The following is a 23,409-nucleotide window of genomic DNA, read 5'->3' as shown; positions in this document are numbered from 1 at the left end:
TTTGTAGTTTTTAGAGAACATGTTCTGGACTTCTTTTGGTAACTCATTCCTAAGTATTTCATTCTTTTTCATATTGTTGTACACAGAACTGTTTTCTTAATTTTAAATTATTCATTGCTAGTTTATAGAAATATAATTAATTTTTATATATTCATCTTGCCCACTTATGGTATAGTTCAAAATGATACTCTGTTTTCAGTATTTTTATGCTAGTTGGAAGCTGGTTTAAAAGTACTGATCAGGCTCAGGATCCATCTCTTTGGCCATTCTGTAGGTGAGGCTGTGTTCTCCCATCAGAAAACATATGCTGTTTGGTTTTTGCTCTTTTTTTGTTGTTAGTAACCACTGATGCTTAGTATCTAAAACTTTTAACCTCAGTTGGGTTTGAAAAAAGTTGATATTCTAATTGTATTACTTCTTTTTCGTTCATTAGCTGTAATGATTTTAGTAAAAAGTCTTTTCCTCTTACCTGCTCCTAGGTTGACCGTTAGTATTTTATATGGGAAAGTCAAGATAAATTCTTCATTTAATTTAATTTATTTTTGACTGTGCTGGGTCTTCATTGCTTCCCTGGCGTTTTCTCTAGTTGTGGTGAGCAGGAGCTACTCTCTAGCTGCCGTGCATGAGCTCATCATTGCAGTGGCTTCTCCTGGTGCAGAGCATGGGCCCTCGTGTGTGCGATTCAGTAGTTGTGGCATGTGGGTTCAGTAGTTGCAGCTCCTGGGCTCCAGAGCACAGGCTCAATAGCTGTGGTGCTTGGGTTTAGTTCCTCTGAGGCACGTGGCATGTTACTGGATCAGGGATTGGACCTGAGTCTTCTGCATTGGCAGGTGGGTTCTTTATCACTGGAGACACCAGGGAAGCCCAGGACAAATTCTTGATCCTTTCCCTTACATACAGTTTTCAAGATGACAAACTGTTTTCACTGTCATTTTCAGAAGATACCTAGCTTATTGGTTTACTTTAAAAATATTATTATAAACTTACATATTTAAACATTTTTTATAGAATTTAATCCATTGCATTTCTTCTCTATATTAAAATTTGAGTTATTCCATATTTGGTTGGTGGGAACCCCTTCAAGTTGGCTCCTGCACCCATCTGTACAGTAGCAAAACTATTTTCACTTAAATTAGAATTTAAAATAATATAATTAATATTGCTTGGAATCCAAAAATTGGATTTATTTTACCGCTTAATATTTACTTATTTTATTCAAAAGTGTCTAAATGTATTTCCTGAACAGGGCCTCTGATTTAGGAGTGTCTCAAAAATAGCTATATATAGTCTTTGAAAACATGACTTTATATATGTACAATAATGTATATGTACAATAATTTATATGTAAGATAATGGAATGTAAAAACAAAGTCTTTTGAGCAGCACAGATGATCCTCATCTACAAGGAACATGCTTTTTTGCTTTTTTATGTAAAGTTCTTCTCATGCGTTGTTTTCCTGATGTCACTTGGTTATTTATGTTCACTTATAGCTCACCAAACTTCTTTAAGACAATTATTTTTAATTCTTTGTTAGGTAGAAATATCTCTCTCTCTTTAGGGCAGTTACTAGGGTTCTATTTTAGTTCCTTTGGTTGTGTCAAGCTTCCCTGCTTCTTTGTTTTCCTTGTTGCCTTTGTTGGTGTCTATGCATTTGAAGAAGCAGCACTTCTTCCAGTCTTGGCAGGGAAAGTCCTTTACCAGCCAGTCTAAACAAAGATTCTGTGTGGGCTGTCTGATGAGGCTGACCAGTGTTCAAGGGTCTGCAGCAAAGTCCCTTGCTCATTTCACTCTCCCTTCTACCGTGGGAGATTTGTGGGCCAAAGGGATTGCTCTTGGCATTGCGCTCTGATAAGTGATGCAGGTAAAGTGAAGCTGCTTTTATTCTTTCCTACTCTTTCCAATCTTTTTTTGTTTCAGTGCTCCACTTGGTACTGTTACCTCTCACCTGGAGTCCAGAAATCTCATGAAGGTATTTTCTTCTGTGGACAGTTACAGAGTTGGTGTTACTATATTAGAGCTAGAACTTCCTATCCTACCATATTCTTGATGTCACTCAGATTTTTTTCTGGTACTTCTTTTGGTGGAAGAAATATACTTTGGCCCAGGCCTGCCTCAAATACATGAGGTATTTAATTTGAATTCTTTTTTTTTATTTGGAGTTGTATGTTTATTTAGAAAATGGTTCATGAAGTGAAGCAATTTGTTTCTGTTTGCACAAGTTCTAATCTGGTAATTAATAACAAGTGAGAAAGAAAACCATTGTTTTTTCCCATTAAAAATGTGCAGTTTTTTTGGGGGGACACCACTTAAAAATTCCTTTTTAAAACAAGTCACAGTAAGTGGGCTCCTCTATAGAAAAATCACCCTTCCAAAAACATTTATGGCTAAGCTCCTACTCTTTCATTTTTCACCCAAGGAATGTTAAAATCATAAAAATTATGATTAACTGGTGATGTGTATACTTTAGCATCTGCCTACAATGTGGGAGACCTGGGTTCGATCCCTGGGTCAGGAAGATCCCCTGGAGAAGGAAATGGCAACCCATTCCAGTATTCTTGCCTGGAGAATCCCATGGACAGAGGAACCTGGTAGGCTACAGTCCACAGAGTTGCAAAGAGTCGGACACGACTGAGCGACTTCACTTTCACTTTCAGGCTACTTTGAATGATTTGTTGAAGCTACCAGGCATATTTTTATAGTAAAATATATACTTGTGGTGTTGTGGGATGGATAGGAATCAAAATGTATAGGTCATGTCCAACTGTATCAAATTAATTATTATATCCCCTTTTCTCTCCCCCCTCTTTAAATTTAACAGTACTATGGGATATTTTAAAGATAAAGTATGGCTAGCTAACAAAGTACAGAGTCTGTAAATAGCAATTTTGAAACTTTCTCTTCCAAAGTTTTCTTAACCCTTCTAAATGTATTTAATTATTTCAGTGTATTTCACTTGCTGTGATTTTGAAGGTCACACAATTATTAACACACAATTTGAGGATAAATTAAAAGATCCTGGAGACTTGTCAATGATCTCACTGTCATTCATATTAATTCTTATAAATGTAGACATATTTCTTTTTCTCTTAAGATCTCCAAGATTTCTGTCCTGTAAGAAAGTGACATTTACAATGTATGACAAAACCCACTGAAATGTTGTGAAGTAATTAGCCTCCAACTAATAAAAATAAATGGGAAAAAAAAAAAAAGAAAGTGACATTCTTTCCCATCTGACAGTCTGGGAATCTATAAGTCATAGACAGAAACCAAGGAGTATATTGTAGCAACAGTTTCATATAAGCAAAATATTCTTTGTTCCTCAATTGAATTATCATGCCTAAATAAGATTTTTATTGAAACTATGCAAATAATATAATAAAAGGTCACAGAACACAGTAAAGTCATTCATTAATATGTACTTATTCTCAGGGTGATCTTGTACTAAATTGTTAAAATATCAAGTTATCTTTGATAGGTGGATTCTCTGTTCTTATTTTTAATACTATAATCAAAAAATGATTTTTTTTTCATTCACACTTGCCTAAAGGCCCCTCCTAAAGAAACATTAAAAAAAAACATGATGACTTCAGTAAAGGAATTGATCACACACTCTTAACTACTGATTCTATAAGGAACAGCCTTTAGCATACAGCTCTCAGGAGCAGAAAGGATTTCTAGCATTCCTGGTATATATGCATTTAACTATGCAATAATAGACTTCCCCAAAACTCCAGGTCAAATAAGAAGCAATTACTTCAGACTGAATAACTCTAAAGAGAAAATTTAATTGTGTTTAATGTTTTTTTTTTTTTTTTACTAGGTAGGAGAATATTTAGTTTTCTTCTTGATCTATCAACCTTAACAGGCTATCCTATTACAAACTGTAAAACTCTTTAAATGGTTTCTTATTTAAGCCCTTAATATACAAAATAAACATAATTTGAAAAATGTTAAGAAGATGATTTTAATTCAAAGCTACATTATTGGTTCCTGTTGACAAAACTGCTCAGAACAATGGTTAAATATTAGGAAAAATGGCCTTAGTGTGTTCTGTGACTTTTTATTATAATATAATTATTCACATAGTTTCAATAAGAGTCTTATTTACTAAAGCATGATAAGTCAATTGAGGAACAAAGAATATTTTTCTCATATGGAATTGCTGCTACAATATACGCCTTGGTTTCTGTCTGTGACTTATAAATTCCCAGACTGTCAGAAAGGAAAGAATGCCACTTTCTTACAGGACAGGAATCTTGGAGATCTTAGAGAAAAGGAAATACACCTACATTTATAAGCACTGTAGGCAGAGCTTAGTAGGGATACACTGGTTGTTTTCTGAAGGCAAGCCTTGTAATAAGTGATTAACTTTTGGGCCTCAGTTCTTTATCAACCCTTCAGAGAGAAATTAAATATCACACTCTAGTTTCATATGGTTCACATTAATCACATTAATAAGAACATTTTTAGTTATTAATTACAATAAAATAAAATAAAACCAGCGATAGACAAAGCATCACATTATTGACACTAAATTCGAACTAGCTATACAAACATCTTTGTATAGCTTTGGTCAAAGTTCCACTTAGGTGGGAATGATATTTGACCAGAAACAGAGACTGAGAGTGCAAAATAGATCCTTGCTCTGCTGCCTTTTTTATCAAGCACATCATATAACTGTTAGAAAAAAAGGAATTCATATCCTCTTAAAAGGATAAATTTAAAGCAGGAACATTCTTTTAGAGCATTTTCTAAGTAAGTAAAACCTTGAAGCCCTTTTGCTAAGTTGCTATCTCCCTGACTTTTGAAATACTGATGACTGGAGATACACAATGACCTTTAGCCCTGGAGGATATAAAAAATAAAGTGAGCAAACTGCTGTTTTCCCCACCTTGAACAGAAGACCTATAATTATGGTAATATTTATGTTTGTTTGTTTTTGGTTTTTACTTTCTCTGTGTGTTTGGCTTTCTTTTGATAGCTGTTTATTCTGAAGTCATTTTTGTAAAACACTGCTGGAGGGGGAAAAACATTTTTAAAATCTTGTATCCCTCTGAGTTTTCTTTCCCCAGAGATGATATGGTGAGTAGCACAGTATCACTTGCAGATGGAGCAGGAACCAAAAAATTTCTAGTGGTTCAACTGAAATGTTTTACTGTGAGTTTGTCTAGTTTAGTTTTATAAGTCTGCTTATCATATTCACAGTAGATCATTTATTCTTTATTTCTGCATCTTTTCACTGAATTTGTCTCAGTAAAATTACTTGCTAAAAATAGTTGCTCAGTTTGAATAAGATCCTTAACAAATGTTAGATCCATCCTTGTTCCAAGGATGACAATATACACTTTGTGATCCTTCTGGGAAAGATTTTTTTAAAGACAGTTTTCAATTTTCCAGGATGTGATTCCAAAATAGCTTGATTTTCAGTTGTATAGAAAAAGAGCCAGTAAGAAAAATGAGAGGTTGCCAATGATTCTTAATCCCTTATGTACTAAAATCTTTGAAAGTAGTATTAGTATGTTCTGGATTCAAAAGGAAAATTAAAACTATCTCTTCATGGGAAGAAAGGATAATCTGGGGGACTACACTGCCTCTCAGTGGTTCATCTAATATTTTCCTCAATGACAAAATGTTTTATAAAATAAAAAATCTAAGTCCAGTTCAGTTCAATTGCCCAGTCATGTCCGACTCCTTGTGACTCCATGGACTGCAGCATGCCAGGCTTCCCTGTCCATCACCAACTCCCAGAGCTTACTAAAACTTATGTCCATCAAGTCAGTGATGCCATCCAACCATCTCATCCTCCATCATCCCCTTCTTCTTCTGCCTTCAATCTTTCCCAGCATCAGGGTCTTTTCCAATGAGTCAATTCTTCGCATCAGGTAGCCAAAGTATTGGAGTTTCAGCTTCAGCATCAGTCCTTCCAATGAATATTCAGCACTGATTTTCTTTAGGATTGACTGGTTAGATCTCCTTGTGGTCCAAGGGACTCTCAAGAGTCATCTTCAACACCACAGTTCAAAAGCATTGATTCTTTGGCACTCAGCTTTCTTTATCGTCCAACTCTCACATCCATACATGACTACTGGAAAAAACCATAGCTTTGACTAGATGCACCTTTGTTGGTGAAGGAATGTCTCTGCTGTCTAGGTAGGTCATAGCATTTCTTCCAAGGAGCAAATGTCTTTTAATTTCATGGCTGCAGTCACCATCTGCAGTGATTTTGGAGCCCAGAAAAATAAAGTTTGTCACTGTTTCCATTGCTTCCCCATCTATTTGCGATGAAGTGATGGGACCAGATGCCATGATCTTAGTTTTCTGAATGTTGCATTTTAAGCCAGCTTTTTGATTCTCTTCTTTCACTTTAATTAAGAGGCTCTCTAGCTTTTCTTCAATTTCTGCCATAAGGGTGGTGTCATCTGCGTATCTGATGTTATTTCTGTTTCTCCTGGCAATCTTGATTCCAGCTTGTGCTTCATCCAGTCTGGCATTTCTCATGATGTACTCTGCATATAAGTTAAATAAGCAGGGTGACAATATACAGCCTTGACCTACTCCTTTCCCAGTTTGGAATCAGTCTGTTGTTCCATGTGGTTCTAACTGTTGCTTCTTGACCTGCATACAGGTTTCTCAGAAAGTGGTAAGGTGGTCTGGTATTCCCATCTCTTTAAGAATTTTCCAGTTTGTTGTTATCCACACAAAGGCTTTGGCGTAGACAATAAAGCAGAAGTAGATGTTTTTCTGGAACTATCTTGCTTTTTTGATGATCCAGCGGATGTTGGCATTTTGATTTCTGGTTCCTCTGTCCCTTCTAATCCATCTTGAACATCTGGAAGTTCACAGTTCATGTACTGCTGAAGCCTGGCTTGGAGAATTTTGAGCATTACTTGCTAGTGTGTAAGATGAGTGCAATTGTGTGATAGTTTGAACATTCTTTGGCATTGACCTACTTTGAGGTTGGAATAAAAACTGACCTTTTCCAGTCCTTTGGCCACTGCTAATCTAAAATTTAAAAAATCTAAAATTTACAGTAATTGATTTTTCAGTATTTTTTACCTCAATGAATTCCTGAGAATAACAGTAATGTAAATTATCTTGCATTATGTATGTGTATGTATCCTCACTGATTGAACACCAGAAGCCATGATATGTTGTAGAAAGAGTTTTGTAGTCTCCTTTCCCTGAAGCAGGAATGAAGGAGGTTACATGTAAAAGAGGCACTGATATGCTGTGAAGAAGATGGTCAAGTCAGGCTGAATAGAGCGCATGGTTAACATGGAAAATCTCCTCTCTAAACACTCATTGTTCTGAGTCCAGGCATTACTAAGTTTTTTTTTTTTTTTTGATACTTATTTTAATATCCTGACAGTGGTGATGATGGTTTATTTGCTAAGTCACGTCCGATTCCTGAAGCCACATGGACTATAACCTGCCAGGCTCCTCTGTCCATGGGATTTCCCAGGCAAGGATACTGGAGTGGCTGGCCTTTTCTTTCACCAGCAGATCTTTCCAACTCAGGGATTTAACCCCAGATCTCCTGCATTGCAAGCAGATTCTTTAGCAACTGAGCTACCAGGGAAGCATCCCGACAGTAAATCCTATAAATCAGAGATCTAAAAGTTCACCTTGAGAGCCCTGCCTGTTAAGATGGCTTAATTTGACTTTGATGTGTATATTTCTAGAAGCCAGGAACTTCTAGGAAGACAGAGACAAAATTTGGTTTCAGTCATCAAGGAGTTTATCATTCACTATAAAAAAGTGAATACTTCATTTTTGTCCCCTTAACATTACCAAGCATTTGTTGATGGGTTGAATAGTCAAAACTGTCAACTATTTCCCCTTTTATAGCGCAATTTTATAGTTTGCTGGAAGATATAATGCCAAAAATAGTGACAAAGTGGGAAAAAAAAAACAGTTTCAAAAATCTGTGGGGTTACTTTATATCGGGTAAGGATTCATGGTGTGATGTCTGATTAAGGTTTTAGAGAAATGTCTTATACTGACTTCTGATATTAGAGGCATAATTTATTCAAGATGTTAATGATTTTAAGTCCTAAAGTAGACTTAACTGGAAACAGGCACTATGTTGAAAGGATAATCTTAAGTCTTTAAAAATTCACTCTAAGGAATGTTCTAGAGTTTAAAGAAACAAGGTGTTGTGGAAAAGGACCAGGAAAAAAAGAAAATGCACCAAGTAATTATTTATCAAGTACACTTTTTGGTACTGAGAATCAGTAGATTAGATTTCAGTAGATTAGAAATATATAAATATCGTCAAAAGGCAGCCAGGGACCAGTTATTTCCGCCTCTATCATCTAACATAGAGCAAGGAATGTTACATGGTGATGAGGAAAGAAAAAACCAGAGAAGGAGAATCCTAAGTGACTGAGCAACTACCCCACCTCCCAGATGAATTTTAAAGTGTAAATAGTTGAGTTTGCCCAGGAGTATTCCCAGGTCGCACTAGTGGTAAAGAACCCTCCTGCCAATGCAGGAGACGTAAGAGATGCGGCTTGATCCCTGGGTTGGGAAGATCCCCTGGAGAAGGAAATGGCAACCCACTCCAGTATTCTTGCCTGGAAAATCCCGTGAACTGAGGAGCCAGGTGGGTTATGGTCCGCAGTGTCACAAAGAGTCAGACACGACTGAAGCGACTTAGCACGCATGCACTGAATGCAGGAGACATAAGAGATGCGGCTTGATCTCTGGGTTGGGAAGATCCCCTGGAGAAGGAAATGGCAACCCACTCCAGTATTCTTGCCTAGAGAATTCCATGGAGGGAGGAGCCTGGTGGGCTACAGTCCATGGGGTCACAAAGAGTCGGACACAACTGAGCGACTTCACTTCACTTCAGGCTTGGATTGGGTAAGATGTCATCGTGTTACCAGACATGTTAGTTTGACTCAGTTGTGTCTGACTCTTTGCAACCCCATGAATGGTAGCTCATCAGGCTCTCCTGTCCATGGAATTCTCCAGGCAAAAATACTGGAGTGATTTGCCATGTCTTCCTCCAGGGGATCTTCCTAACCAGGGATTGAACCTGGGTCTCCTGCATCGCAGGCAGATTCTTTACCATCTGAGACTTCAAAAGGAACTGCCAACTACTTAATTGATCATTTGAAAATACAAGCATCAAAGACATCTTTGTTTCTTGTACAGCCAAGAAGAAATTGTGTGAGTTGTCAATCAAGAATCTGATTTAACTATTTACCAATTCATATGTTCTCAAATAATTTTACCTGGATATGAAACACAAAGACACCCATGGTCATCATCAAGTATCAAAATCCCACTACGAGGCACCACTGAAAGGTATAGATTGAACTCCAAATGTTTAATGTACATGAAAAACTCACCCTGTAAGTCCCTTTCTACCCCCCTGCACTGGGTCTAAATCCATAATTATACTCTTATAGTAGTCAACTATGTATGCATTAATGATAGGCATTTACTTTAGTTTATCTGGATATACTAGAGACAACTTGCATCCCAATGTTAATAGAATGAGTTGACTTCAGGTTCCTATTTATAAATGTCAGATGTGTATATTAAATCAGTGATGTTCTTCACTCATTATCAGAGAAATGCAAATCAAAACCACAATGAGGTACCATTACACGCCAGTCAGGATGGCTGCTATCCAAAAGTCTACAAGCAATAAATGCTGGAGAGGGTGTGGAGAAAAGGGAACCCTCTTACACTGTTGGTGGGAATGCAAACTAGTACAGCCGCTATGGAAAACAGTGTGGAGATTTCTTAAAAAACTGGAAATAGAACTGCCATATGACCCAGCAATACCACTTCTGGGCATACACACTGAGGAAACCAGATCCGAAAGAGACATGTGCACCCCAATGTTCATCGCAGCACTGTTTATAATAGCCAGGACATGGAAGCAACCTAGATGCCCATCAGCAGACGAATGGATAAGGAAGCTGTGGTACATATACACCATGGAATATTACTTAGCCATTAAAAAGAATTCATTTGAATCAGTTCTAATGAGATGGATGAAACTGGAGTCCATTATACAGAGTGAGGTAAGCCAGAAAGATAAAGACCATCATAGTATACTAACACATATATATGGACTTTAGAAAGATGGTAATGATAACCCTATATGCAAAACAGAAAAAGAGACACAGATGTACAGAACAGACTTTTGGACTCTGTGGGAGAAGGTGAGGGTGGGATGTTTCGAGAGAATAGCATCAAAACATGTATATTATCTATGGTGAAACAGATCACCAGCCCAGGTTGGGTGCATGAGACAAGTGCTCGGGCCTGGTGCACTGGGAAGACCCAGAGGGATTGGTTAGAGAGGGAGGTGGGAGGGGGGATCGGGATGGGGAATACCTGTAAATCCATGGCTGATTCATGTCAATGTATGACAAAACCCACTACAATATTGTAAAGTAATTAGCCTCCGACTAATAAAAATAAATGGGAAAATAAATAAATAAATCAATCAGTGATGTTCTTTTCTACAGCATCCTTCCAATTAAACCCGTTATCAAAACATTTTCATGTCAAATTTAGGATGTGAGCATCTTGGTGCATATTAGTTACTTTTACCTTGTCATTATAAAAACTACTACCAGATTTTACTTTTACTCTATAAGTGCAGGGCTTGTTTATACTGAAAATACAATTTAGAACTGATTGAGATTATAGGCATCATTACTGGGAGTACCAAAGAAAAAGTCATGTAACAAATAGCATGTTTGTTTTCTAGGAAATGTGATTTTAAAGTATCTGAAATAACCCTATTGTGAATAGCTCATCAAGGTAGTCTATGAGAGTAGTAGTGTTTGCTAGAACATCTCCTTTCAATTGAATTCAGTACCAATATCAACATAGAAAACTTAAGTTTGAAGATGTTTATGGACATGCTTCCCATGGGAAGCACAGATCCAACTGAATTTTTGTTACTTTGATATCCATGAGTAATCAGTGTTGACCTGAGTGGATCCTTCTTGGAGCAGTGACAGCCCATATTTCCTCTGGAATACCTTCATGTATCCTGGTCAATAAGGTGGCAGACTTTTTCCACAGGGTCCTTCCAGGTCCTTATGACTTTATGCATCAGGGTTTCTAGGAAAGGGAGAAGCTCTTTTAAATGTTGGACATGATTATGACAGGACTTAGTTAAATCAGTCACAGGACATAATTTCAGACAGAAATTCATAAGCATGGCAATTATAAATTCCAATAGAGAGAGTCTGTGCTTGCTTGTAGGGGTCCCTCTAATTTTCAATAAAGCTGCCAGTAAAGCTCTAGGCCTTTTAAACATAGTAAGTTGCAAAATCTTTCCCCATGAGTATTTTTTTAGAGTTTTATTCATTCAGCCTTCTTGTGTGCAGGAATGAGGCTTATCATAATCTGCAAACATTTGTGTAATTCCCAGACAACAGTAGAAATAAACGACTTCTATATCTAATAAGTTCTGATGTATCCAAAGTAGAAATTATGTGTATTAATGTTACCAAATTGCAAGTCTGTGTGCCTGACACATGCTGAGGCCAAACAATACCAAAACATCATAGTTTGGAACACAGAAAGGTTTATTGAGGGCCGTGCAAGGAGATGAATGGCTCATGCCCTAAAAATCCCCAAACTTCCCAGAAGTTTTCAGCAAAGCCTTTTTACAGGAAAGGTGAAAGAGGGGTGTGGTTAGTTGTTGCAAACTTCTTGGTGTCAGATCCCTTGCTTGTGAGGTCCGGTTGCAGTGGCAGTCCCAGATGGGAAGCAAGGCATAAAGGGGCCTTCCCCTCCCTGGCACCAGGCTGCATGCTCTGTTGAGACAGACAGCAGCTATGACTGTCCTACTCAGCCTTTGGTTGGGCATCCTGGTGGGCCCCTCCTCCCAACCAAGCGAGCAACTGTCAACCAGCAACCAGCTAATGCCCTGCTCTGTCATTGGTCAGTGTCACTGAAAGCCCCGCCCCCTCTCTCTATTGTATATAAAAGGACCCTGCCTGACTGAGACGAGCAGGTTGTTGGAGACGCTAGTCTGCCATCTCCTGGGTCTGCTGGCCGTCTAATTAAAGTCATCATTTCTTGCTCCAGCAGCACATCTCCCAATTTACTGACCTGTCATGTGGCGAGCAGCATGAGCTTGGGCTCAGTAACAAGGTCACGGTCAGATCATGATCTTCCTGTAAATCTCTATCAAACCGTGTTATTCTCTGAAGGGCAAAGATCCTGGGCACAACTTCTTCCCTTTGAGGTCAAGGTTCTGGCTAAGAGGAGGCAGATCTCAGCTGGCGGCCCCCTCAGGGCCAAGCTCCCCAGACTCTGCCGTCGTCGACGCGGCGGGAGCGACGGGGTGGGGGAGGGGAAGGGTAAATTCCTCAGACTGCATCCCAGGTAGAAGGCCGCTGCCATCAAGCTGCAGAGACAGGGTTGACGGAGAGGTTCACTGCTGCCTCAAGGCCTGGGCTATGGCCAGTGGGTGCCCCTGGCGAGGGCTCAGGAGCCCCGCAGGACACAGGTCTCAGTCTGGCCCCTCGGCTGGCCTGAGGGCCCATGAGTTTTGGAGGGCCCCGAGGAGAAGTCCAGGATCTGCCTCTTGCCTCACTCTGAGCTTGACAACCACCACTCTCCCCAGCTATTGGCTGAATCCTTCTCTAAGGCTTGCTCATTGACAGTTGGTTGCTTGTGGGAGGGACCCACGGTGATGCCGACCAATGGCTGAGCAGGACCCGTTGCTAGGTAACAGGAAGCAGAGTAATGGCACAGAGCAACAGGTGCCTTCTAAGAGCTGTCCTCTGTGCTCAGTTACGTTAAGAGAGGTTTTATTGCTGCCAGGGGCCATTTACACATCATGCCCACCATAACTAGACAGCAACTTTTAACTTTTACCTTTTAAACTTTTTTCGGGACTTTTAACTCTGTGAAATTCAGCTGATGCCAGGTTCCTGGAAATGCAGGGAAAGCTTCCTGCATTTACGTTGGAAGTGGCTTCAAAGAATTCTACTGAGAAGCAGCACATCTCTTTAATAGTTTAAATAATTTCATCTTTTCATTACAAATAGTAAAAGTCTAGTTCCTCTAAAAATCCCTCTTTTTAGAACATTTCTTGGCCTTCCAATAATTCTGTCACATTTTTTTTTCCTGCCTGTTACTACTGAGTGTACACTAAGTCACCTACTATACTAAATCTACCTTCACATATTTGACTTACCTTACATACATTTGTGAAAACTCAAGACATGAAGAATTTTACAAGACTTTGCTAGTTTCCTCAAATTACAACTCACTAAAATTAATAAAAAGTGAGGAAACGGGATTTGTAGTATCCATAAGTATTAGAGGAGAAAAAGTTTTAAAAAATAAAAAGAAATCCCTCTTAGTTAGATGATGACACAGCAGTACTTACCAAATAAATATGGATTATGGTATACGAATTACTGTTAGGTAATTCTCATAGTCCCGTCATATTTCTTTTAGCTCATTTTATAGTCCATTTCTCTGTTTTATTTAACAATGTGTATTTTTGAAAATGAATGAAGTTTCTTACAATATTAAAAGTGGGGCTTCTAAATTTGGAGACTGCCATAGGTTAATAGTTGCTTTTGAAACTCTGTCAGCGCATTTATCGCCCTTAGAAATTTTGTCCTTCTGGTCTATGTGAGTCCTCTAGTACATCACTGAAACCTGAGTAGGCAGCTGTAAAGCCTCTGATAAAACAGCCATCACTTTTCTATGGGTTATCTAAGTTCCAATTGATAGGAAAACGTTCTCCCTTCAAGAAATTTACCTGGAACCTTGGAGCACAGAGGTATGGTGGCAGCGGCAGTGTCCCTGAGGCTCCAGCTACAGCGACCTCAGTGCCTCTGAGGGGCCCCTGCGACCCTGGGAGGGCCCTCCACCGAGCAGACCAGGCTATGTGCCACAGGCTTCCTTCCAGCCATCGAATGCCCCAAGGGGCTGCAGCACCCGGGGAGCCTTTAAAAAATTTCTCCTGTTGCATGGCAAACATCAGACATATATTTATTAACAGTAAACATATTCCTTGTAAGTGCAAAACACAATTATAGTTCTCGTGTAACTGCTATTACCCTAGCTGCTTGTGCTGATTTAATTCCAGACCAAAACACAAAACAAGTACCCCACCCCACCCCCCAGAACCCCCCAAGCTTCCAAATTTCAAAGAAGTCACCATAATATTGCATCAAAGCCAATTTCAATTGTTCAAAGGCTCCATCCCAAACCAGAGGATGAATTATCTTGGAGAATTATCATGCAGTTTTTTCCAGCAGATGTTTTGTCTAATCTGCAAATGTTGGGCTCTGTTTTCTACAATTCTGTATTAGTCCCATAAATGACTTGTGTGTGTGTGTGTGTGTGTGTGTGTGTGTGTGTGTGTGTGTGTGTGTGTGTGTGGTAAGATGTTTTACTGATTCCTAGTTGGAAAGTGGTAAGAATCCACCTGCCGATGCAGGAGATGCAAGAGATGTGGGTTTGATCTCTGGGTCAGGAAGAGCCCCTGGAGTAGGAAATAGAAACCCACTCCAGTACTCTTGTCTGGAAAATCCCATGGACAGAGGAGCCTTGTGGGCTACTGTCCATAGGATTTCAAAACTTGGACATGACTGGGCGACTGAACCCACGAGCACAGACTGCAAAACTCTGTGACATATAGCTGATAACAGATGCCTCAAGCATTTATGCAATTTGTCTGTAAGGCCTTATGCCCCTGTGAAGGAAAGAATTGTGGCAAAGCCAAATTACAAATCTTTCATGCACTCTAATTGCTGATACTACCAGCAAATCATCTACATTGAATGATTACAGATCCCTCCATGGGTGGGACAAATCTCTCTCTCACTTTTTGTTTTATAAATGATTTTTAAAAATGGAGTCCCCAAAGCCTTTAGGAATCCTTTGCCATAGATATGGGATACTAGATTCTGATATAAGCTAAAGCAATACTAATTTAGATTTATCTGTGAGAAATGCAGAGCAAGATCGACTACAATGAAAAACTTTGCAAACGATATTGAAATCAGAACAGTTGCAGGGTTAGGAACCACACAGATGATGGAACAACACATATATTTACTTCTTTGAAATTTTATAGAGAGCTTTAAAGTCACTGACCATTGATATAAAATTAACCTTCCTTCTTTATTGGAGGCATGGGAGTATTACAGAATGAGCATTTTTATTTTTTCATTTCATTTAGAATGAGCATTTTTTAAACTACCCCTTATTTTTCTGATTCTGTTATAACTGGTTCTAGAGCTCAAAGTGATGCATCAACCTATTCCAGCTCAGAGTATTTGTCCTGCATAGGGCCACCCTGCCACTCTTTGCAGTATCCCTTTTCTTTCAGACAGCACACAGTAACCAAATCACGTGTCTTTCCTCCTTAGAGCTCTGCAGACATTCTACCAGAATATGCTAGCTTTTAAGGTGCACAGCAGATCTCTTCCCGGGAGATCAGGCGAAAGTAAGAAAATTTGAACTACATTCAGAAGACCCATTTTTATGGAAACCTCAGAGGAAGAGAAACATGGTGGATCCAATTCACTAGTATCTTACATTGATTTATCACCAAAAGGAAGTGAGAAATTCTCAAGGAAATTGCAAATTAAGTAGCACCACTTTGACCATTTCACTAGTTTTTTCCTTCTGAGATCCTTGAACTTGTCAATTCTAATCAACTTGTCAATTATTTCCTAGCCTCTGGCCTTTCTTGCTTCCCATGTTCATTTCCTTGCAATAATTACATGTTTTCTCTTTGCTTTCCTTTCCTTCATGGGTTATTCAGAATAGAAATTGCTTCTTTCAGTAACCAGTTGCAACTAAGTAGCTGACACTACAGTTTTAAGTTTATTCCTTTTTTCTTTATCCTCTTCCAGGTTGTCCCCCAAACTAAGTGGTCACTGTTAAGATTTGAGCAGTAGTCTATACTGTCCATCCTCCCACCTTTCCCCTAATTTGAGTTTGGATAATCAGTAAGAAAGTCAGGACGAAAGTGCTTAGGGCCATAGGGTAATGATGTGTCCTTGAATCCATGCCAGTACTGTTTGAGCAAGACTCAATAAACCACTGATTGAAATCAACGTGGGAATATACACATCTTCTGGATTCACCATTGCAACTTCTCTGAGCTCACTTGTAGCAGAAAGTCTTTAGTGACTGCTCATTAGTAACCCCTCTGCCTGGATTTCTAGAGTCCTTAGATCTTTCAGAGTCCTGTGGGTGGGTAGGCGGCAGTGGATAGCTGGTTTCTCTTGACCACCATATTCTTTGATGTGGTGATCTTCTGAATGCGCTGGTGCCATCAGCGCATGGAGCAGAGTCAGCTGGTGGCAGGAGGTCATTCTTTGGCCAGTGCACATCTACATGCATGAGGTTTTAAACTGGACACCTGCACAGAGTACATTAGCAAACATCTAGGGCATTGGGAAAAGAGGTTTTTTTTTTTAAAAGTAAGGGACTTCCCTGGAGGTCCAGGAGTTAAGACTTTGTCTTCCAATGCAGGGGGTATGAGTTCAATTCATGGTCAGAGAGCTAACATCCCACATGCCTCGCAGCTGGAAAAACAACAACAACAACCCAAAACATACAACATTAGCAATATTATAGCAAATTGTCATTGTTGTTTAGTTGCTCAGTCAGGTATGACTATTTACAACCCCATGGACTGTAGCCTGCCAGGCTACTCATGAGATTTCCCAGACAAGAATACTGGAGTAGGTCACCATTTTCTTCTCCAGGGGATCTTTCTGACCTAGGGATCAAACCCAAGTCTCTTGCATTGCAGGTGGATTATTTACCACTGAGTCACCAGGAACAAATTCAATAGAGACTTAAAAAATGATCCACATAAAAAAAATCTTAAAAATAAATAAGTTATATCAGCTGGCAAGAAAGTTATGAAAACTATCCTGGGTAGCTTCAATAGCTGGTGATTCAAATAGGAAGATCTGATTTTCCTCATATTAAGATAAAAAAAATGTAAATTAGATGGCACTTTGGTTTCTTTCCTGTAACAACAATCATCAGCTTAATACCTTGTTCATTTGCCTTTTTCAAGTACCCTTCATATGCAGAAACAATATTTTATTTAAGTTCTATGTCATCAGGTCTATTCATCATGTCTGCTTTCCTAGCTACATGGTACATGAATGAGATTGGACTCCTGGAGGTGGATCTGAGCTATGGGGTATATTCAGGCCTATAGGTTACTAGACAAAACTAGCAGGACAATCTAGGAGCAGCATTACTTAAATAGATAATTATAGGATTAAGAACTCCAAAACCAACCTTAGGAAAGTGAAACTCCTAGAAAAACTCCTAGAAACACTCCTAGAAGCTCCTTAGAAAGACAGGCATACTGAATTCCAGGAATACATGGACTGTGACAGCTTTGGCTCATTTCATAATCCTTTGACTAATACATGACTAAGTACAAAGTAAACATATAATATTTGCTTATACAATAAATGATTTTCACATGGTTAAACTGCAAATTGGATTGCATGTTCAGCATATGGTAAGCGTCAGATAAATATTTTTTGGTTGGATGAATGAATGATGGAGCTTGGATAATAATGAATTCTCTGTTTTCTTGCCCAAAGCCCAGTTCACTACACTAAACAGTGGTTTTTGACGGTTAATGTTTCATTTTCATGGTGTTAGCTTGAAGTTGACTGGAATATTGGTAGGTGGATTTTTTTTAACCTCTTCTACTAAATTTTGCCACAAGTCAATCATAAAATCAGATAATCACTCCATCTTTAGAGTGATTGATGTTTGTTTTTAAAAATTTTAAAAGCTTTTGCTTTTTAGAGTAGTTTTACAGCAATGGTTAGGCGCAAAAATTCTCATGTGATAAAGGGACTCTGTAAGGCATTTGGGGGTAAGCAAGCAGCACTCACCACCTAATACTCTCAAAGAGGAATAAGGGATATTCCGGTACATCCCCTACCCCTACACAAACATGGCCTTCTCATTAATAATACCCACCCAAGAGTGGTACATTTATTACAATTGTTGAACCTACATTTATACATTATAATCCTGTGAAGTATCTGTATTTATGTGGAAAATGGAGGAAATATCACTTATCAACTTGTTTGAGGTGGGGTATACTTGGGAACCCATGCCTGTGTCTGAAGAGTGTTCAGATCACCACGGATATTTGTTTGACACAGCTCCTGTGTAAAAGAAACCTCTTGGAAAAGCTGTAATAAGCACATTTTGCCCTGAATGGTTTCATGTTGCTTCGTTACCTCACAAACCAAAAGTAAAATGCTGTTTATTTGTTCTAGAAAATTCTTGCCCTTCTCATTTTCAGTGAGAAAAACAAATAGAAGTTTAAATATAGCCCAGAACAGCACCGCTGGCCTTTTCAAGGGTGGGGGTGATCGTGGATAGAGCGACATGGAGGCCTCAGGGACACTTTGAGAGTGTTCGGTGGTGAGTGCTGCTTGCTCACCCCCTGCACCTTGCAGAGCCCCTTTATCACATGAGAATTTTGGCACCTAATCATGTGGTTGGTTAGTCCATCTTCTGGTACTTCATGTCTCAGGTCTCAGCTGAGAAAGGTGACGAAGTCCTGGGGGAAATTGTCTACTGTGGACAGGTAATCTCCACTATGGGTGAAGAACTTGGGCATCTGGCTTTGCTATGACTCCCATAGCAGCAGGGAGTACTGGGACCAGGAGTACTGGGACCTGGAGTCCTGGGACCAGGAGTACTGGGACCTGGATTACTGAGACCTGGAGTCCTGGGACCTGGAGTACTGGGACCTGACCACAGCTGGCACCATCACCCAGTGCTACTGAGACATGAGCGCCTGGCACTGTGCCCGGGGCCCACTCAATCCAGATCATGAAGGTGGAGGAGACAGCAGCCAGCAAGTGCTGCGGACCAGCGATCAAGCAGTTTCAGGACTCCAAAATCAAGTTCCCACTGCCCCACTGGGTTCTCCATAGCCAGTACAAGCCACGCTTCACCACCAAGAGGCCCAATACCTTCTTTCAGGTGCAGGCCCTCACTGACCCTGTGTCTGCCCAAGTAAAACTCAGTGGGAAAACTGGAAAAAAAAAATGCTGGAAGCTTAGCTGATAAGGAATTTTCTACCTTTCTCAGGTCTGGGAGAGAGTGGGGTCAGTTTTAAACCTTCTATAAGTTAGGCATGTAATCTTTCTTCCCTCGGTTTCTAAGAACGGTATTTGTAGGGACATGCGTCATTACCAGAATAAAAGATCTCTACAGATATGAGTCTTGAGTCTAGAGAATTACCAAAAGAGACAACATTTTTGCATATTTTCTAGCTGTCTCTTCATCTCTCTTCTCAGCACCCAAAGTGCTAGTACCCTTAGACTGCCCTCTGGCAGACACCAGAAAACATTAATTGAGGGACATACTTCAAAATACCTGAGCAAGATTTCTTAAAACTGTCAAGATTATCAAAAACAAGGAAAGTCTGAAAAACTGTCACAGCCCAGAAAAGCCTAAGGAGACATTACTGGAAAATAGAAGGTGGAATCCTGTGTAGGATCCTGGAACAAAACAGAAGTATTAGGTGAAAGATAAGAAAATTTGAATAAAGTATGAACTTTAGTTAATAATAGTATTTCAATATTAACAGAAGCTGTTAATAAAAGGGATAACTGGGTGTGGGGTATATGAGAACTCTCAGTAATTGCAGTTTTTCTAAATCTAAAACTCCAAAATTAAGGAAAAAGTTGTTTTAAAGTGAAGGAGAAAAATGATGGAGTGATGGAGTGAGGACCTAGGTAAATACCAGCCTCCAAATGATAAAAACTGCAAGATCATCAAAGATGACCATTATCAAAAGTCAAAAAGTGACACTGAGGATCCAGCTTCTGAAAATCTTATTCTTCTCTCACTTCATTGAGTAACACAAGATAAAGTCAAAAATCTGTCCACAGAGCAACACTGTTGACAGCTCCTGGGAAATGGTTTAGAAGAGGATGGGGTCAATTTCACTGGTTCTTCATTTCAGACGACTAACTAGTTCTCCCCTTAAACTTAACACTAATGACCAGAAGGACATATGTCATTGCCAGAATAAGAGAAGATTTTTCCAGACACACGTTAGGGTCCAAGTGCAAAGTGGAACAGAATTCCCTTAAACTTAACACTAATGACCAGAAGGACATATGTCATTGCCAGAATAAGAGAAGATTTTTCCAGACACACGTTAGGGTCCAAGTGCAAAGTGGAACAGAATTTTTGTGCATTCTCTGGTGGTTCTCACCCCAGCTGGTTCTCTAGCTCTTGTGCCCTTAGGCTGCTTTCTGGAGATTTGAAGTCCCCCCACTGATTATCTCCTAAGACCTGCACCTCATGAATTGCCCCCATACTCCCAAGTTTCTTATTTTTTAATGTCATTATAATAAATGGGGTTTCCCAGGTGGCTCAACGGTAAAGAATCCAGCTGCCAATGCAGGAGATGCAGGAGCTGAAGATTCGATCCCTGGGTCTAGAAGATCCTCTGGAGAAGGAAAAAGCAACCCACTCCAGCATTCTTGCCTGGAAAATCCCAGTCCGTGGGGTCACAAAGAGTAAGATACAACTTAGTGACTAAGCACATAATAAATGACCATATTTCCAATAGCAATAAATAACAGCTCTTGAGTGATTTACTCTGTGCCAGGCAAACACCCATGATCTGATTAGAATAAATCAGTCATCATGTCACATGTATTTTCACATCTTTCTTACTTTCTTAGGGTTGTTGTTTCTTAAGGTAGAAATGAGAACATATTATAATGGTAATATTTTATAACTGCAGATGGATTCATTAGTTATAACCTAGTTGCTGTTATGCCTGCTGGTTTATTTGTGATTGTCTTAACAAATTACCACAAACTTAGTGCCTTAAAATAGCACAGATTTATTCTCTTATAGCTCTGTAGGTAAGAAATCTGAAATGGGTCTCACTGGGCTAAAATCAGTGTTGGCATAGTTGCATTCCTTACAGGAGTTCCCAGGGGAGAATCTGTTTTCCTGCCTTTTCAAGTTTCTAGAAGCTGCCTGTGTTCTTGGATTGTGGCCCCTTTCCATCATCTGAGCCAATCCAGTCAAGATTTTTTTCATATTATGTCACTCTGATAATAATTCTTTTGTCTCTGTCTTTCATCTTTTAGAGACCTTTGTGATTCAAGGTATTCCAGAATAATCTCCCTATTTTAGGTGAGCTGATTAGCAAGCTTAATTCCATCCTTAACCTTACTTCTCACTTTCCATGTAGGACATGAACATCTGTGGAGGGTCATTTGTCTACCTACCACAGTAGTTTATTCCAAATTTGAGAGAACAAGCTTTAACTGCATGATGTCTTTCTGATTTTGAAAGTTTCTAGACACCTACACTTAACTATAACTATATAGATTGTCCCTTTCATCTCTATATACCTACATCTGTAATTTAGCCTCATAAAATTACTCTTTCCCTCTCCCTCTATTTTTGAGATAGTTTAAAGCTAGGAGATTTTGTTTATCATCATCTCTCCTAAATGTCGTGTCCAGGCCCTTCTCATCATGGACTTCTCCTAGTTTCAATTCCAAACACCATTGCAATTTTACAGTTGGTGGATTTGATATGTTCCATTTCTTCATCTCTTTAGTCATGTTTGTTGTAGAGAGCAAAGGACAGAAGTCTTAATGTGAGACTTGTTTCTCCTGAAGTCAGAGAGATGCTTTCCCAGAGCCAGTTCTCTGGAGTTTGTTCAGATTCATAACCAGTGGTCATATTCTACCTATAGAAACTGTTTTGAAAGTTCAGTTCAGTTCAGTTGCTCAGTCGTGTCTGACTCTTTGCAACCCCATGGACTGCAGCACGCCAGGCCTCCCTGTCCATCACCAACTCCTGGAGTTTACCCAATCTCATGTCCATTGAGTTGGTGATGCCATCCAGCCATCTCATCCTCTGTCGTCCCCTTCTCCTCCTGCCCTCAATCTGTCCCAGCATCAGGGTCTTTTCAAATGAGTCAGCTCTTTGCATCAGGTGGCCAAAGTATTGGAGTTTCAGCTTCATCATCAGTCCTTCCAAAGAACTCCCAGGACTGATCTCCTTTAGGATGGACTGGTTGGATCTCCTTGCAGTCCAAGGGACTCTCAAGAGTCTTCTCCAACACCACAGTTCAAAAGCATCAATTCTTCAGCACTCAGCTTTCTTTACAGTCAAACTCTCACATCTGTACATGACTATTGGAAAAAACCATAGCCTTGACTAGATGGACCTTTGTTGGCAAAGTAATTTCTCTGCTTTTTAATATGCTGTCTAGGTTGGTCATAACTTTCCTTCCAAGGAGTAAGCATCTTTTAATTTCATGGCTTCAGTCACCATCTGCAGTGATTTTGGAGCCCAGAAAAATAAAGTCAGCCACTGTTTTCACTCTTTCCCCATCTATCTCCCATGAAGTGATGGGACCAGATGCCATGATCTTAGTTTTCTGAATGTTGAGCTTTAAGCCAACTTTTTCACTCTCCTCTTTCACTTTCATCAAGAGGCTCTTTGCTTCTTCACTTTCTGCCATAAGTGTGGTGTCATCTGCATATCTGAGGTTATTGATATTTCTCCCAGTAATCTTGATTCCAGCTTGTGCTTCCTCCAGCCCAGCATTTCTCATGATGTACTCTGCATAGAAGTTAAATAAGCAGGGTGATAATATACAGCCTTGACATATTCCTTTTCCTGCTTGGAACCAGTCTGTTGTTCCATGTCCAGTTCTAATTGCTGCTTCCTGACCTTCGTACAGATTTCTCAAGAGGCAGGTCAGGCGGTCTGGTGTTCCCATCTCTTTCAGAATTTTCCACAGTTTATTGTGATCCACACAGTCAAAGGCTTTGGCATAGTCAATAAACCATAAATAAATGTTTTTCTGGAACTCTCTTGCATTTTCAATGATCCAGCAGATGTTGGCAATTTGACCTCCAGTTCTGCCTTTTCTAAAAGCAGCTTGAACATCTGGAAGTTCACGGTTCATGTATTGCTGAAGTCTGACTTGGAGAATTTTGAAAGTAGGAAATACATTTATTGACGTGTTATTTTCACACTTATGTCTTCATGGGTAGTAATGTACCCAAAGCTGTGTGAGTACTCAATGAGAAATCATTTTCAGCAAGTAGAGTGGGGTTGGTTTTTTTTTTTTTTAAGGTTGGCATTTTTCCCTCCCATAGAAGGAAAATGTTTACTATTCATTAAACATTTTGAATGCAACAACCATAATTTTTCAGGTTTAATTTAGTAGCAGACTTGACTAATAGGAATTCACAGTTTCAAGGCTAAGATTAAGTAAGAATTAATGAACCTCTTTAAAGTGCTATGGTTAATTCAAAATTGTTCCTTTAATCCCTAAGTTGTGTATGATGGACTCTTTTGCCATGTCAGGACCTCCAACCAGACTCCTCTTACCC

The 23,409-nt window shown here is 39.4% G+C and overlaps 1 long non-coding RNA gene across 1 annotated transcript; it reads right to left on the bottom strand.

Annotated features, from left to right (window-relative positions):
• Positions 1 to 10,866: 10,866 nt before the first annotated feature.
• Positions 10,867 to 12,659, bottom strand: LOC110132922 (uncharacterized). The gene is made up of 2 exons (XR_002312611.2): positions 12,095 to 12,659; positions 10,867 to 11,095 (listed from the first exon to the last, which is right to left on the bottom strand). It is a non-coding gene; the product is annotated as an uncharacterized lncRNA (long non-coding RNA).
• Positions 12,660 to 23,409: the final 10,750 nt, after the last annotated feature.

Source organism: Odocoileus virginianus, chromosome 4 (genome assembly GCF_023699985.2).
Source record: "Odocoileus virginianus isolate 20LAN1187 ecotype Illinois chromosome 4, Ovbor_1.2, whole genome shotgun sequence".
In the NCBI taxonomy this organism is placed as follows: domain Eukaryota; kingdom Metazoa; phylum Chordata; class Mammalia; order Artiodactyla; family Cervidae; genus Odocoileus; species Odocoileus virginianus.
Note: the sequence above shows the minus strand (reverse complement) of the source record. Positions and strands in the feature narration are given on the sequence as shown.